Source organism: Ursus americanus, chromosome 20, assembly GCF_024610735.1.
Source record: "Ursus americanus isolate L20-20 chromosome 20, mUrsAme1.1.p, whole genome shotgun sequence".
Classification (NCBI taxonomy): domain Eukaryota; kingdom Metazoa; phylum Chordata; class Mammalia; order Carnivora; family Ursidae; genus Ursus; species Ursus americanus.
Genome location: NC_142146.1, coordinates 36,268,602 through 36,284,319, shown reverse-complemented (window position 1 = coordinate 36,284,319; position 15,718 = coordinate 36,268,602). Strand labels below are relative to the sequence as shown.

The 15,718-nt window shown below is 45.0% G+C and overlaps 1 protein-coding gene across 1 annotated transcript in view; it reads right to left on the bottom strand.

Moving 5' to 3' along the window:
- Positions 1-15,718, bottom strand: part of CLSTN2 (calsyntenin 2) — a 615,182-nt gene that overhangs the window by 560,151 nt on the left and 39,313 nt on the right. The window lies entirely within an intron of this gene.

Genomic DNA, 15,718 nt, shown 5'->3' with positions numbered 1-15,718 from the left:
AACAAGATGGCATGTGTCTATCACATTCTGTCCTTGAACTTACCAGGGGTGACTAAGTAATCACCAAGCAAATCCATCTGTGTTGCAAGCCCAACTCCTGAAAGAATTTATTCACACAAAAATTTCCAAATCCAGGCAAGCCCCCCTACCAAGCAGCAATGGACTTTTATTTGCACAGGGACAATACTTAGCCCCCCAGTACTCAAGCCCCACCATGCTCTCTGATGGCTCCTTGTAACTTTCTTTGCTTGGATATCTGCCCCATCCCTTGCTCCCTAAAAGAGCATCTCGTTGCCTTTCCAGGAAGCCTGCCTAACCACACAGGCCATGTCAGGTGCCCTCCCCAGTGCTCCCACAGCTCCCAAATGTCTATTTACTTCTTAGCCTCCCCATGAAGACCATGAATTCCTTGAGGGCCAGAACTACATCTTAGTCAGCCTTATATCTCACTATGTCGCAGAGCAACCAGCACACAGGCGATGCTTAATAAACATTTCATAAGTGGAAATTAACAGTGTGACCGACACTCCACAGACACTGTGGAATATGGACCAAGGAGTCGCCATATTTGGATGTTCTCTTCATTACGCTAGGGCCTTGCTCTCAACATAATACTTGAAAATTCCACCAAGCTGAAGGTTGCCTATCTTTGTGAGGATGGCATAATTTGCTTATCTTTCTTTTTCTGGTTTCCTTGTAATTTGCTTTTAATCCATGAAATTTAAAGGGTAAGTCTGATTGGGCCCAACAAGGTGAAGGAAATGTTTGCCACCCCTGCGGTGGCTCTAACCCAGTGCTTCCCTGAAAGGGAAAACGGAGGGTGGTGAGGGCGGGAGCTGCACCAGCTCCATCCCCACTCAGCTGAATGTCCGTAGGTCCCCAAAGTAGCATTCCCAGTAAGATATCTTTAGAAAAAAATGCCAGTTGTACGATGTTAATGCAACTAGAAAGGCTGGCTGGGATCTAGCACTGGCCTTCCAATACCGGCCCGTTTTCTGGTTCTGAGAATTCCAAGGGACCATCTCACTCCTAGGGAGAACCACTCTCCTCCTCACCATTCTGGAGTTCAGAGTAACACCTGCAGCTACTACACAGGTGGTATAGGCTTCCAAGAACAAAATCAAAAGCAACTTCTTTAATTTATTCCAGTGCCTGCAGTTCACAGGCTGAGGTCACCAGGAGTTTGGTGACTCACCTGCTGTCCTCAAGTTGCACAATTTGGTTTTTCATATTCTTGGCACCTCCACAGGATCACCATCAGGATCAAGGGTGCTGGAGGCAGGAGACCTGGAAACCTCTACCACCTGAGGTGGGTAAATCCCACTGCCAGCCACAGCATCCTGGTGCTGTCTGTTGGTCTGCAGAAAAACAGCTTTAAGAAAGTGCTTTTCCTTTTCTATTTAATCTCTCTCTTACTTATAAAATGTAAGCTCTAAACAAATGACATAATGACAGGCAACCTTTGGCAAAGGTCCTGCATGGCAGGAAAGGTGCGAGTATTTGAAAGTCAGGCTGAAATCTGGGATGTATGAACTCAGCCAGCTACTGTGCTGCCTGTTTTTAGGGGTTCCATTTACCATCCAGTGTTTCCTATTATAGATAACACCACAATTGCTATTTAAATATGTTTTTGCCCCTTTCTCATATTCTTTCCTTAGGGTAAATTTTTATGACTTTAGTTACTGAATGCAGGGGTATCCACATTTTAAAGCCAGTTGATACAACCTGCCAAAGCACCTGCCACCAGCAGTTTGTAAGGGCTCAGGACTGGGCATGGTCATTGCTTAGCATCTTTTCAAATGGTATAATGGTATAAGGAAAGGGCAGTTATACATTCAGTGTGCTTTAATTAGATTATTAAAAATACTTGACTCTCCAAAAGATGGAGGAACTAAAATCAACAAGAGTGCCTTCTCTTCTTGGGACCCCTATGCCAAGGAGAAATCAATAAGCAGCTTCGAGCTAGATAAAAAGACACGCACGATACATCATTAAGGTGAGAAGGGTGCATTAGAGCAGTCACTGAGGTATCTTTTTCTTGTGGACACCCAGCCCTCATGCCAAACCTATTTCTCAGGTAGTTCTGCTACGTTTCAAATATGGCCCAGTCACACGAGGCCACAGCCAACCCTAGAGCATGCAGTAGGTGCTACTGACAAACACAGCTCTCTGGAGCTTCTTGTTCCGGTGCCACAGCTGTGCAGATCCCGAGAGACATACTTCTCCTTACAGCCCGGCAGCCCATCAACACTGACCAGCCACTAACAGCAGAGATGAGCACAATGAGCAATACAGGAATGCACATTCAATAAAGAAAAGTCAGACTGGTGGAGACCCACCCAGAGCAACAGAGAAAATTCCAGTTAGGCTCTGAACAGTCTGGGCTGAAGGGCAGGGGAAACCAGAGAAAGTCTCTGAGACACGACAGAAGGCTGAATGTGCTCCTCAGAGGGGGGCTGCAGGGGTGGACTGAACAGACCCCCTCCCCACAGTATGCTGGACCCTGCAGCAAATGCGAGGGAGCTGGGGTGGGGGCTGCCTGCAGGAGAGCAGATGACTGAAGGGTAGATGCCCGGCAGTGTCACTTAACAGCGAGCAAGAACCTGAGCCTCTCTGGGGCTGGGTCATACTCCCTCAAAGGACAGGGAGAGAAGTAATGGATAACAGAGCACAACACCCGGGACCACAGAACCATGCAATGAAGACATGCATTAAAAGGTAGCTGTTATCATTATTAATTACAGTAATGATTTCCAACAAAAACCTTTATGCACTTGTAATAACTTACTTTAAAATTTTCGATACATTCTGGAATTTAGTCTATAAAAATTCAGTTCTATTTCTAGAAACCCAGACAAATCAGGCAAAGATGCCCGTGTTTCCTCACTAATAGTGTAGGGGAAACATGCTCAATCTCCCTCCTAGGGTTAGGATGACACGAGAGGAGAGACGTGGGGGAGCCTGGGAAACTCTGATAGGCCCCACAGCCTCGGGAGTAATTAACGCCTACTACACATAGACAACGAGGCTGGAGTCTGCACTGTCCAGTGAAGTAAACACCAGCTATGCGTAGCCATTTCCATTTAAATTAATTAAGATTAGAAAAAGTTTAAAAACTCGGTTCCTCAGTCACACTGGTTACATTTCAAGTGTACACGTTGCTAGTAGCTACCATCCCCAGTGGCACAGACACAGATGAATTCCCGTCACCGCAGGCAGTCTCACTGCACAGTGCTGCAGTCGGATAATACCAACAGGAACTTGTCACAACCAGGCCCTCCACACAGACCTCAGAGGAATCTCGGGGCAACCAAGATCTGTTACCTACTTTCCTCAGCTTTGTCCCTAAAGCACTGTATTTATTTTATAAGTGTTTAATTCCAGTTAACAGAGTGTCATATTAGTTTCAGGTGTACAATATAGCAATTCAACCCTTGCATAGGACACCTGGTGGGCTCATCACAGTAAATGCCCTCCTCTATCCCCATCACCTATTTCACCCATCCCCCCACCCACCTCCCTTCTCTTAACCATCACTGTGTTCTCTATAATTAAGAGTCTGTTCCTTGATTTGTCTTTTTTCCCTTCGTTTGTTTGTTTCTTTAATTCCACATATGAGTGAAATCATATGGCATTTGTCTTTCTCTGATTTATTTCACTTAGAATTATATAAGCTAAGTAGCAAGATTTCATTTTTTACAGCTGAATCATAGTCCATTGTACATGTATACCCATCAGAATGGCTAAAATCAACAAAACAATAAACAACAGGTATTGGTGAGGATGTGGAGAGAAAGGAACCCTCCCGCACTGTTGGTGGGAATGTAAACTGGTGCAGCCGCTGTGGAACAGTATGGAGGTTCCTCGAATAGTTAAAAATACTATAGGTATTTACCCAAAGAACACAAAAACACTAATTCGAAGAGATACATGCTCCCCATGTTTGTTGCAGCTTTACTTAAAATAGCCAAGATATCGATTGATGAATGGATAAAGAAGATATGGTATACAAAGCCCTGCATTTAAATAAGCTATTTTTAGTGGCAGCTACAGACCTCTTTGAGAAGCTGATGAAAGCAATGGATTCTCTCTCCAGAAAAAAAAAAAAAATGATACACATAAGAACACAAACACATAAACACACACACGCACACACATGCACACACACACAATTTTGCAAACAATGTCAGGGTTTCAGGATGTACACAGCCGTGGACATCTATCTAGAGAACAACCCAAAAGGCCTGTTTATCAAATGTTGACTGATGTAAAGCTGGGAGGAATACCTATGAGGTTTTACAGGAACAAAGTTCAAAGAGCTCTCTTTCCGTTACACATTATTTGCAGCATTCTCTTCTTCCTCCTTACTTAGATAGGAATGGTCAGCTCGTGAGTGGTCTCAGCGCTAGGCTTAGTCCAGTCCGCTCTGCCCTTGGGAGCCATGTACATCACGGCTGAGCTTGGATTTCAGGCAGAGTACGGAGAACAGCCACTGGAAGGTTTCAAGCAGGGATGTGATATGACCTTATATGTTGTAGAAAAATTCTGTTCAGTGGAGAACTGCCTATGGAGAGTGAACTGTTGAGAGGGTAGGGAAGCAGAAGCAGGAGAGCAGGTAGCAGGTGATGGAGGCAACAGTGATGAACAGTGACCCGTACTTGATTGTGGCAGTGGAGATGGAGGGAAGCAGGTAGACAAGAGACACACTTTGGAGACAAAGCTGAGGATGTTGTTGCTGGTTTGGACATAACATAGGTAAAGAAAAGTTTCTTGGCGGAAGTAAGTATGTGGTGCAATTATGAAGGAAAAGACTTACTACAGATTGGGGATGGAGAACAGGGGAACAAAAGCTGTGTTTTGAACTTTACGATACACAGCTGAGACCCAAGTGGAAATATCAGAGACTTGGAGATACGCGCCTGGAGTGAGAGGTACAGTCTTTGGAAACTTTCATGTGGCAATGGTATTTAAGACACCTCATCCCAGGGATGGATGGGATCACCTAGGGAATGATACAGGGAGAGCTAAGACGAGAAGCTTAAACAGAGCCCGAGGAAACCACATGAAATTGTGAGAGGAGGTGGAAAGAGGAAAGGTGATCGGGATGGAGTGATTTGGAGGGAGGAGGAATAGAGAGTTGGTGCCCCAGCAGTAAAGAGAAGGTGGTGTCCGAGGAAGGAAGAAGTGGCCATCTATGTTAAATGCTGTTGCGAGGCCCAGGAATGGATGAGTGGGAAAGGGTCCACTGGAGTAGGCAGTGAAGAGAGAATACTGTGCATGGTGAGGAGAGACACCAGGAATGGGGTAGGGGGAGAACGGGAGCAGAGCAAGCACCCAGATGCATCTCGTGCTGGTGGATGATGCTTTACTCTCTCGGAGCAATATCTCTGATGACACCACCCTTGTTTGTGAGGGACACTGGCCATCTGTGGCCTCCGTGACCATGGGTCATCCTGGAAAACAGTTCCTGGAGTAAGAACCTGGGTTCTAGGTTAAGAGTAGAATTTATCAGTCTCCTCAGTTCCCATGCAATGGGTGTCTGTAACCTCCAGTCCCCACTGCTTCCTCAAACATGTTTCCTCACAAGCTCCCCCTCTCCCCAACTCAACTCCCATGAGAAGTATTTCCACCACACCATTGTTATAAATAACCCATTGCTCGGCTCATTAAAGACATGGATCAATTTATGGACTGATTCCACTAAATTTTACTTCTGGTTCTAAGAGACAACGAAGAAAGAAAAAAAGAAATGTAATCAGAGGAGAACATTTGGGGAGCTTGAATCAAATCACAAATGATTAAGAAATAATAGTGCTTTATGTATTGATTATTTTAGAAGCATCTGACTGCTGGATTTTAATTTCATGTTACTACAAATATGCAAAGTTAATAACATGCCACTGATTGGGTAAGCTCCCATTTAAAATGCAAAGAGCACTTTACACAAAACAAAATACATAGCCTCTCCTAAATAACCTGGGAGTTGACTTTTAAAATATATTAAATATTACATATTAAATAATTATACAGTTTAATACTATAATGCAGTGGGGAAAAATGTGACCTCCTGATTCTCCAAGAAATTTAAATCACATGGGTATTTAAAGATTTAATAAAAATAGGCTCTGTGCATAAAATTCTATGCTTTTAGAAATCCAATGGATAACAGTTTTAGTAATATGCAATAATTCCTCCTATCACTGAAGTTCATAATATAGTGGCATGTGGATTCTCACGGCTGTAAGGTTAAAATAGGGGATTACTTCAAAGCCTTAGAGGGAATATGTGGACCAAGTTATGATCATGAATTAAGAGCTAGTTTCTCCCTTAGGAGTTCTTTCAGGCATATTTCTCCAGATGAGACCCACAGCTTAAAATTTCTTTTCTAATTAAGATTTTAATGCAGTTAGATTCTATTAAATCAGATAAAAACCATCCTTCCTTTTTTTTTTTTCCCAGTCCACTCTTTCTGTAAACAGATTTCCACATGAGTGGCTGCTTATGAAAGGTGAGTAACACACACATAATCAAGTTCCGCCGACCAAAGCATGGAGACAGAACGTGCCAACACCAGCCCCAAATCCCGCCAGCTACTTCAGGGAAAAAAAATATCCAATTAGAGGCAGAGGTTACTTAGGAAAGAGCTAATCTCTGAGGTGTTTATTTGTTGGCTTTGTTTCTAAAGTATCAAAAACGGCTTTGGAGTTTTGTTCACTATGTAACCCTGGTGCACAGACATCAAGATACATATTCTTCTCTGACCCAATACCTGGAATAGGCCCAATATCAACATTAGTTAACTTACCTTAATATTAGTTAGCTATATCTTGTTCCTATTAACTTTAATCGAGTCCTTCATGATTTCTCTTATACCTATGTATACACATTTGTTTTCAGAATGCAACAAAAGCTGGTTTTAGCCATGAATCTTCCAGCAGGATTTTTAGTAGCAACACAGCGAAACTATGAATGGACCTCTGTTCACCAACAGGTTAGGTTCTGAATCCTGCCACCTAGTGGTGGGGCAGAGTTGGCAAGCCTTTACCGCGGCGCAAGCCTTTACCGCGGCGCAAGCGTTTACCGCGGCACAAGCTTTCGTAGATCTATGGAAGTTTATAAATTGCACATGCCAAATAAAAAAGCCTCTCCAAGCATTGTCAAAGACCCAGCATTTCTAACCATCGACAATTATCAGCAGAAATAAAGCCCCCACAGAAGCATGTTAATGCCAAGGGTGTTATATTCACTTAGGAACCCATGAGAATTTTGTAACTTAAAAAAAAAAAAAAAAAGTAAAACATTTTAATATACTATCATTCACAAGTATAAACACACGAAAAATTAATACTGAAAGACTTCTTTAAAGTATAATTGAAGCATGTGATAAGTTCATTTGTTCACCTGTAATATAAAACTAAATGAATAACACCATAATACCTGAAAAAACAAAAATTCAACCAGAAACAAACACACAGACAAGAAATCAGTAGCATATTTTAATTTGCTGATGAACACTTAATTTAGTTGTGAAAGCTGCCCACAGTGCATTTGGTTTCTCCTAAACATCAAATAAATTATTATTGTTTGAATTAACAAGCTCCTCATCTCTTAGGCCTACTCTTCCTTGCTCTGCCAACAGAAGGAAGGGAATGCAAACATCATGATGACTCTCCCACCAGCCATGTTTGAATACTGAGGGTAGATATTGACCAGCAAGAGAGGGAGGAACCAGGGCGGAGTAGCCTTGGAAAAAGACAGAATTTCCTCTTCCACTTGTGAGTCTCTTCCTGGAACCCCGCCTTTCCATTTGCGTCTCATACATCATGAGCCCAAGGGAGACAGGTGCTCTCAGAGCCATGAGGTGGCCCCAAGTCAAGGTAGTTAGTGGGAAGAACAAAGATACTCTCGGAAAAGGCAACCATCTTGCTTCACACAGCAGCCAGACAGCTTCATGCAACTAATTGAAATTGATTTAGCAATGCAAGGACATAGTTTGGAAGCCTGAACTCTTTCTGTTCCTTTGATTTAGTCTGCCTAACCTCTCTCACCATTTAATTCTAATTAGATAGAGCCAGAAAATTGAGCTGACAGGAATAGTCATTGACATTTAATTAATGTCTGGTATTCCATTTGTCGAAGAAGAAAGGCCAAGTAATGGAAGCTTGGCATAGCCATCTTGAAGCATGGGCAAAAACAAAAGTGACACAGGAGGCCTATCCTTTCAAAGGGCACCAATGCCCACAAAGACGTACGCTCTTTGCCATGGGTCACTCTTGCCCCTGAGAAGAACCCTAAACTCCAGGGCTAATGTTCCATCTGTATCTTTATTGCCTAGTACAGAGCTAAGAATACAGCAGATGCTCAAAAATATTTGTTAAATATCACTACATTTTCACAGAGGGTGATCTGGGAGTGGAGGCTGTATCACTCCCCATGCACACTGCTAAATCTTCTCAAAAAGTCAGTTGAAAGAATGACATTTTCCAAGAAGCTGAGAGAAAGAGATGATACCACTGAGATACATTAGTAAACTCAAATGTGTGCAGGTGACCCATAGACAGAGGTCGCTTTGATCTGCCCAATCAAACACACGCATAAAAGTTTCCTAACTGCAGGGAATTCTCAGCTCCGTTCTCTGCCCCACCCCCCATGCCACACACCATTCATCCCATCCTTCCAGGCAAGAGTTATAAGAGGGAACTAAGAAGGCAGGCAGTATGGTACCTCCACAGTTCCTGCTGGAAGTCAGTATGGGCCACTCCTTGTGGTCACAGAACTCTCCATGGGTGTGACAAATCCGATGCAGGCACAAATCCAACATCTCTGTGTAGTGGCCAGAAGTGTGTGGAAGCAGAATTCATTCACTGGGACATTCAACAATATCTACCAAGTGCCTACAATGTGATGGCACTGTTCTGGGGCTGTGGATATATCAGGGGATCAAAATGACAAATGCTCTTGTGGAGAGTATAGTCTCAAGGGGAAGATAAATAAACACATGTATAATATAGTGTAGAAATGTCAGATGCTATGAAGAAATATAGAGCAGAAGGGAATAGACGGTGATATGCAGTGGAAGACGGTAACCAATTACCTAAGATAGTCATAAAAGGTTTTTCTGATGACCTTATATTTAAGTGGCGACCTATACGAAGTGAAGGAGCAAGACATGTGACTATCTGGGGAAAGAGTCTAACAGGAAATAGCTAGTACTAAGGCCCTGAGGCAGGAGCAGTGGTCAAGGAAGTACAAGAAGGGCAGCGTGGCTGCAGCAGAGAAGCTGGGGCCGCAACAATGGGAAATGAGGACAGACAGGTGGGCAGATTATGTAGAACCATGCTAATCGTTGTGAAGACTACATTCTACTCCAGGAACCCCCTGGAAGGCAATTTGCTTTTCCAGAATATAGAGCTCAGGTAGGAGCAGGGAAAATGTCAGGAGTCCACTACAGTTATCCAGGTGAGAGATGACAGTGGCCAGGGTAGGATGGAGACTGTCTGGGGAGAGAAATGGACAAACTATGGATGCTTTTCATCTTTTTTAAAATTTAAATCCTACTTAGTTGACATACAGTTCAATATTTGTTTCAGGAGTAGAATTCAGTGATTCATCACTTATATATAACCCCCAATGCTCATCATAACCAGTGCCCTCCTTAATACCCATCCCTCATCTAGCCCATTCCCCACCCCCTCCCTCCATCACCCTCAGTTTATTCTCCAGTTAAGAGTCTCTCATCATTTGTTTCCCTCTCTTTCTCTTCTTCCCCCCTCGCAAATGTTCATTTAGTTTCTTAAATTCCACATGAGGGAAATCATGGTATCTGTCTGTCTCTGATTTATTTCACTTAGCATAATACACTCTAGCTCCATCCATATCATTGTAAATAGCAAGATTTCATTCTTTTTGATGGCTGAATAGTATTCCATTGTATATATCCATAGTATTATGTGTGTGTGTGTGTGTGTATATACACACACACACACACACACACACACACACCACATCTTCTTTATCCATTCATCTGTCAATGGACATTTGGGCTCCTTCCATTGTCTGGCTACTATACATAATGCTGTGAACATCGGGGTGCATGTACTCCTTCGAATGTGTATCTTTGTATCCTTTGGGTAAAGACTCAGCAGTGCAATTGCTGGATCATTGGGTAGTTCTAATTTTAGCTTTTTGAGGAACTACAGTACTGTTCTCCAGAGTGGCTATACCAGCTTGCATTCCCACCAATGGATGCATTTTCAAAGCAGAACTCACAGGATTTCCTGATGGATGAGAAATGGAGTGAGAAAAACAGACAAGAGTCCAAGATGACTATAAGGTAGCTTAAACAAGCGGAGGAATGCCCCTAACTGAAATAGGGGTCACTGTGGGAGAGGAAGGATGAACTGGAGAGGGAGAAGCCAAGAGCTCAGTTTGGGAAATTAATACTGGTCAAGGCCGACAATGATGGCCTTAATGGTGATGCAGTAGAAAGCACAGCAAACAGCTCCTCTCGATTTTCAAAAATTAAAGAGTGTTCCTCACGGAAGCAAGCAAGAAGCCCCCTCTGGAGCTCTCTGCAGGAACGTGGTCTTCAGCTACTTGCATGATGAGAAAGAAATGGACTAAAGCTATTTTGAGTTTCATAAGCAAGGAAATGTAAATGGCAAATAACAAGAGAACTGTCCCACATCCACCCTAGACACCTCAGTGAACAGGTGACGATCTCGGGGGCTCTGCTGGGCTGGGCAGGAGTCATTGCTAAATGAAGCCCTCACAGAGGACGCAGGAGCCCACGGTCAGTGCAGACTGGCCCACGTCTTGGTCCATCGTCACAGATCAGAGGCCACTGCCATTCGGGCCTCAGGGTCAGAGGTCAAGCACTGACAGCTTTGGAGGGTAGGCCTCCAAAGTGGGCACAGACATCCTGGGGCAAGAGCCGGGGGATCCACTTGGTATTACATATCCACTTTTTAATATTATCCTTTCTTTAACATTTGTGATTACTGTTTATCAAAGTTCTGCATACACAGTTAGAAGAGTCAAATAGCTCTACAGGGCTTGTTACAAAAAATAGCAGTTATCCTGAATCCTCCCTGTGCCCCATTTTCCACTCCCCAGAGGCAACTGCTTTTAACTGTATTAGATGGTTCTTTCATTATTTACCTCTGTATCTCTAAATAAACAGGTTTACGCTGCTACCTCATTTTTCACCTCTAGCATCATCTATTGACTTTCCACTTTGGAAGATAAGGATTTAGCTCTTGTTCTCTTTCCCCTCCATACATCTAAGCGCGTGCGCGCATGCACACACACACACACACACACCTATGCACACGTAACACACACATACATAACCACGCAGATGCACAATAAACATATACACACCTTCACACAGGCATGCCTGCACACACCCATGCATAAACACACACACACCCCACCCCAGTCCTCCCAATAGTTAGCTACGTTACACTCTGGTTAGCCCAATATGCAGTGTTGACATGGCTATGAATATGTAAATGTCACTCACAGCTGAGTCACACAAATGCTTTAGTCACTTTCCTCTTTTCTCTACAATGTTTTGTGTTTTCAAAATTTAAAAACTATCTTGACTTCTTCTCTGTGTACTTTCTGTGCAGAGACAATTATCATATGATTTCTCTCATCTATGGAACATAAGAACTAGGAAGATGGGTAGGGGAAGAAAGGGATAAAGAAAGGGAGGGGTAATCAGAAGGGGGAATGAAGCATGAGAGACTATGGACTCTGAGAAACAAACTGAGGGCTTCAGAGGGGAGGAGGGTGGGGGAATGGGATAGACTGGTGATGGGTAGTAAGGAGGGCACGTATTGCATAGTGCACTGGGTGTTATACACAACTAATGAATCATCGAGCCTTACATCGGAAACCGGGGATGTACTGTACGGTGACTAACATAATATAATAAAAAAACATTAAAATAAAAAAAAAAGAAACAATATAAGTAAACAGAATCTAAACCTGTAAACCTTGAGTTTATACAGTCATTCTCTCTAACTCTCTCTGCCCCATGCACTCACATATCTGACGGTTTTTAGGCAGAAAGAAGCTATTATCCCCACAGCAATATTTCAAAAACAAATTTATAACTATCCCGTGAAAAGAGAGTTATAGAACCAGTAAGGTTAAAAAAGGCCTGCGTAGCGCCTCACAACAGCAGGTACTTGCCTTTGTTGAACTCATGTGTTTTGAACTATTGAACAGATGAGCTCAGAGGATCTTTGGTTATTCTCTGCTTCCTAGTTCTGCTAAGACAAAATGTCCCTTTTGGTCCTCCCTCCACCTTGTACAAGCCTTTCTTTCAGTGTTTGAACTCAACAAAGCGTTCCCCAGAAGCTGACACCACTGTCTGGGGGGAAACTTCCTCAGAACCAGCCCCCTCTCACTGCCAAAATGAGAAATACCTAAATGCCCTCCCACGTCACCACGTGTCACAGAAATAGGCCAGCAAGAGAAATATTAAGAACATGCTGAGCAGAAAGCATGGGTAAATAACCTCAATTCCAAAGCTCTATTTCTTCTCAGCAGGTGAAGAATAAAAAATAATGTGGCTGACCTCTGCCCCAGCCAGGCCGCAGAAGCAACGGCAGGTCTGTTCCATGCCAGGCAGCGGCCCTTCTGCAGTGTCCAGACGGCTTGGTCTGGCGCATTGCTCCTACCCTGCAGGCCAAACAGAACTGGTAAAATGTCAGGACAAGGAAAGAGGGTTCCCTCAGCTTTTGCAAAGTGTGTGAATCAGAACGATGCCAGCAGAAACCCGGCCATCCTGACACCAGAATACTTAATCAGGCTCCTCAGAGACTTGGGTGAGGGCAAAAGGTATTAAAATCCACACTCATTGACACTATTCATGGTCAGTGCTGTCATTTTACTCAAAACCAGCCTGGGACTGTGGAAGGAACAAGAGAAGAGAGAGGCAGGCTAGCGAGACTCAGGAGGTCTTGTGGAGATGGGGCCCATGGGTGCTTGAAAAGACCATCCCCGCTCCTGGAGGTCTCCCCACCATGAGCTGGTATTCTCAGTGGCCCTTCCTGGTCAATCTGTCTCTTGCCTGGTCCAAACCTTCAGTTGGCTTGCCCGTGGGGCTCTGAGGCACTGCCCAAGCCTTTGGTGAACAGATGTGTTGGGCTTGAGAGATCAGATAAGGGGCCAGGAAGATCTCAGAAAACAGAATAATACTGACTCCCATTTTCAGCGACAGATCAAACATTATTGCTGCCTGCCAGGCAGGCGCAGAAAGGTTTGAGATCGTCTCTTTTCCCGACCACTGATTCTTATTTGCAAGTGGCTGCTGGTCCATCCCAGGGCTGGGGCCCAGGTGGCAACTGGCTGGAGCAGGAAGAGGAGGCAGATGGAGGGGGCGGGAACCTCATTACTGGAGGTCTCTCCAAAGGAGCAGACTGCATATTTTCCTTCTAGGAAGTAGATTGCCGAGGAGGATTGGGGGTCTGTAACTTGCCAGTGCATACGTGTGTGTGCGTGCACACACACACGTACGTATACTCACATCAGTACACACACAGCAGTACATGAACACCCCCAGAGGCATCAACCCCCACCATATTTAGCACCCTTCTATTACAGATGTGGAGGAAGCAGCTTGGAGAGGTAAGATGACTTGTCCAAGACAGGCTACATGCTGAGCCAGGACCCAGGACTGTCTGTCTTCTGACCCAGCCACCTGCCTGCTGGGTGAATCCATCACATCACTGTGCTTGGCACACTGGGATCAGGGTGGAAAAGGCAGCACTTTGGGCTCAGGCAGACTCCACTTGAAATTTGAAACCTGGCTCTATCGTTATTGGCTGAGCGGCCTTGAACAAGTTGTTTAAGCCCTCTGAGCCTCAGTTTCCTTCATCTGTACACCGAGGAGAGCAGTACATGCTCCCTGCCTTGTTTTAAGGACTCTGTGAGATTCCACATGTACAGCACCTGGCACAGGGCCTTAAGCACAGCAGCGGCTCCCTTAAGTGGCAGATGCTAGTCACTTCCACCTTAATATTCAGACTTGTGGCAAAAGTAGATGGCTCTGCCCATCTTGGCTGAGCGTAATCCCTGGGTGGTCCCAGACAAGGGGATCAGGGTCCAGGAGCCAAGGGCACAGTCACACGAGAGATTCCTGACCCCAGAGTGGCAGAACAGGCTCTTCCCAATATTTCCAGGCTGGTCAGCTGGCTATGACTCTTCCGCGGAGGCATTTGGTGACAGTCTTGGGTAGCTTCTGAAGTGTCAGTGACTTACACACAGGGGTCACAGTAATTCTGTTAGTTGTGTTCTTCAGCCTTTTCATTGAACTCCCACCAGAAAAAGTCAGCTCAGTGCTACCCCCAAACCTCAGTCTCTGCCTCCTAGTACCCACCTCCTGACTGTCACAGAAGCCCTCAACAAGTGCCTGACACGCGGTAAGCACTCAATATGGCAGCTGCTGTGTTGTAGCTGCTGTTGAAATGACTGTGCCCCTGATTCAGCCGGATCCCTAGAGACTGGGGAGAAGGGTCTGCACACATGATGTTGGGGCCATTCTGATCCATCTCAGGATGCATTCTGTGTAGAAAGGTGACGGGGAAGGGACCCATTCATTCATCTGCTCACAGGACACACAGACACAGAGCCCCACAGTGTGTCAGCCTGGCCTAGATGCTGAATAGGACCCAGTGCCTGTGGCTTTTCCTCCTCAGCACATGTGTCTAAGAGTCCTTTCTTAGAACCAAGATCTTCTGAAGCTTATTTTACAGGCCTCCATCAGTCCCTTCATCTTGAGTTGAATGGCCTCTACCCATGGTCCTATTTCATATTTACAATTAATGCTAGGAATAACACCATCGTTCTTTCATTCATTCATTAACACTTAACAAGCACCCACTCCATGCTCTGGGGAGCCAGCAGGACCATGACAGACAGCGTCTGCCCTAAAGGCAGGCGCAGTCAAGCACAAACCCAGCAGCCTTCCTGCAGCCCCATCCCAGTGCCTGAGGGACCTCACCTGGCTCCCTCCGAGTCTCCCCTTTGCCCGAGGGGCTGCCTAGCAGAAACCCCCCTCCACCCTCTGCCTGCTCCGCAGCTCCTGCTCTACTCCTTGAGGCTGGGCCTGCTGCCCATCCTCAGTTAGGAATCCAGGAAGCTACGGCTCATACAGCTAGACCCGGAGGTGAGGACACCACTCTGAGCTCTCTCTAACCAATGGAGAGGCATTCAGGAGACAATTCCTCACTCAGAGCTTCCACTTCCAGCTCTGCAGAGTGAGAGTGTCCCAGGGACGAGCTGAGATCAAGCAGGAGCCGCGCCTGCCAATGCTCAAGCACCCCAACTTCTCCTCAGGGCCACCCCCCCTTAGGCCATACCATTACCACCCAGCTGAACCCACGCAACCAGCACACGCCCTCCTCAGCTCATCTAAGGCAAATATCCGAGATCTCTGTACGGGCCAGAGGGCTGCCAGCATGCCAACACCACTCCTGGAATACACTACAGTGCAAGACATTAGGCTCTTTAGCAGGGAACCAGCAATTGATTTTATACATAATTTGGAAAGAGAAGAGTATTATTGTACTTTGTTTTCCTATGGCTATTATCCCCACAAGAGCTCATTTCTAACTCTTAACAGGGGTTTACTTGGACTGATAAATTGGTTAAAAACCTTCCTGCCCAATTTCAATTTACTCAGTGCAACATATGCTGTAACACA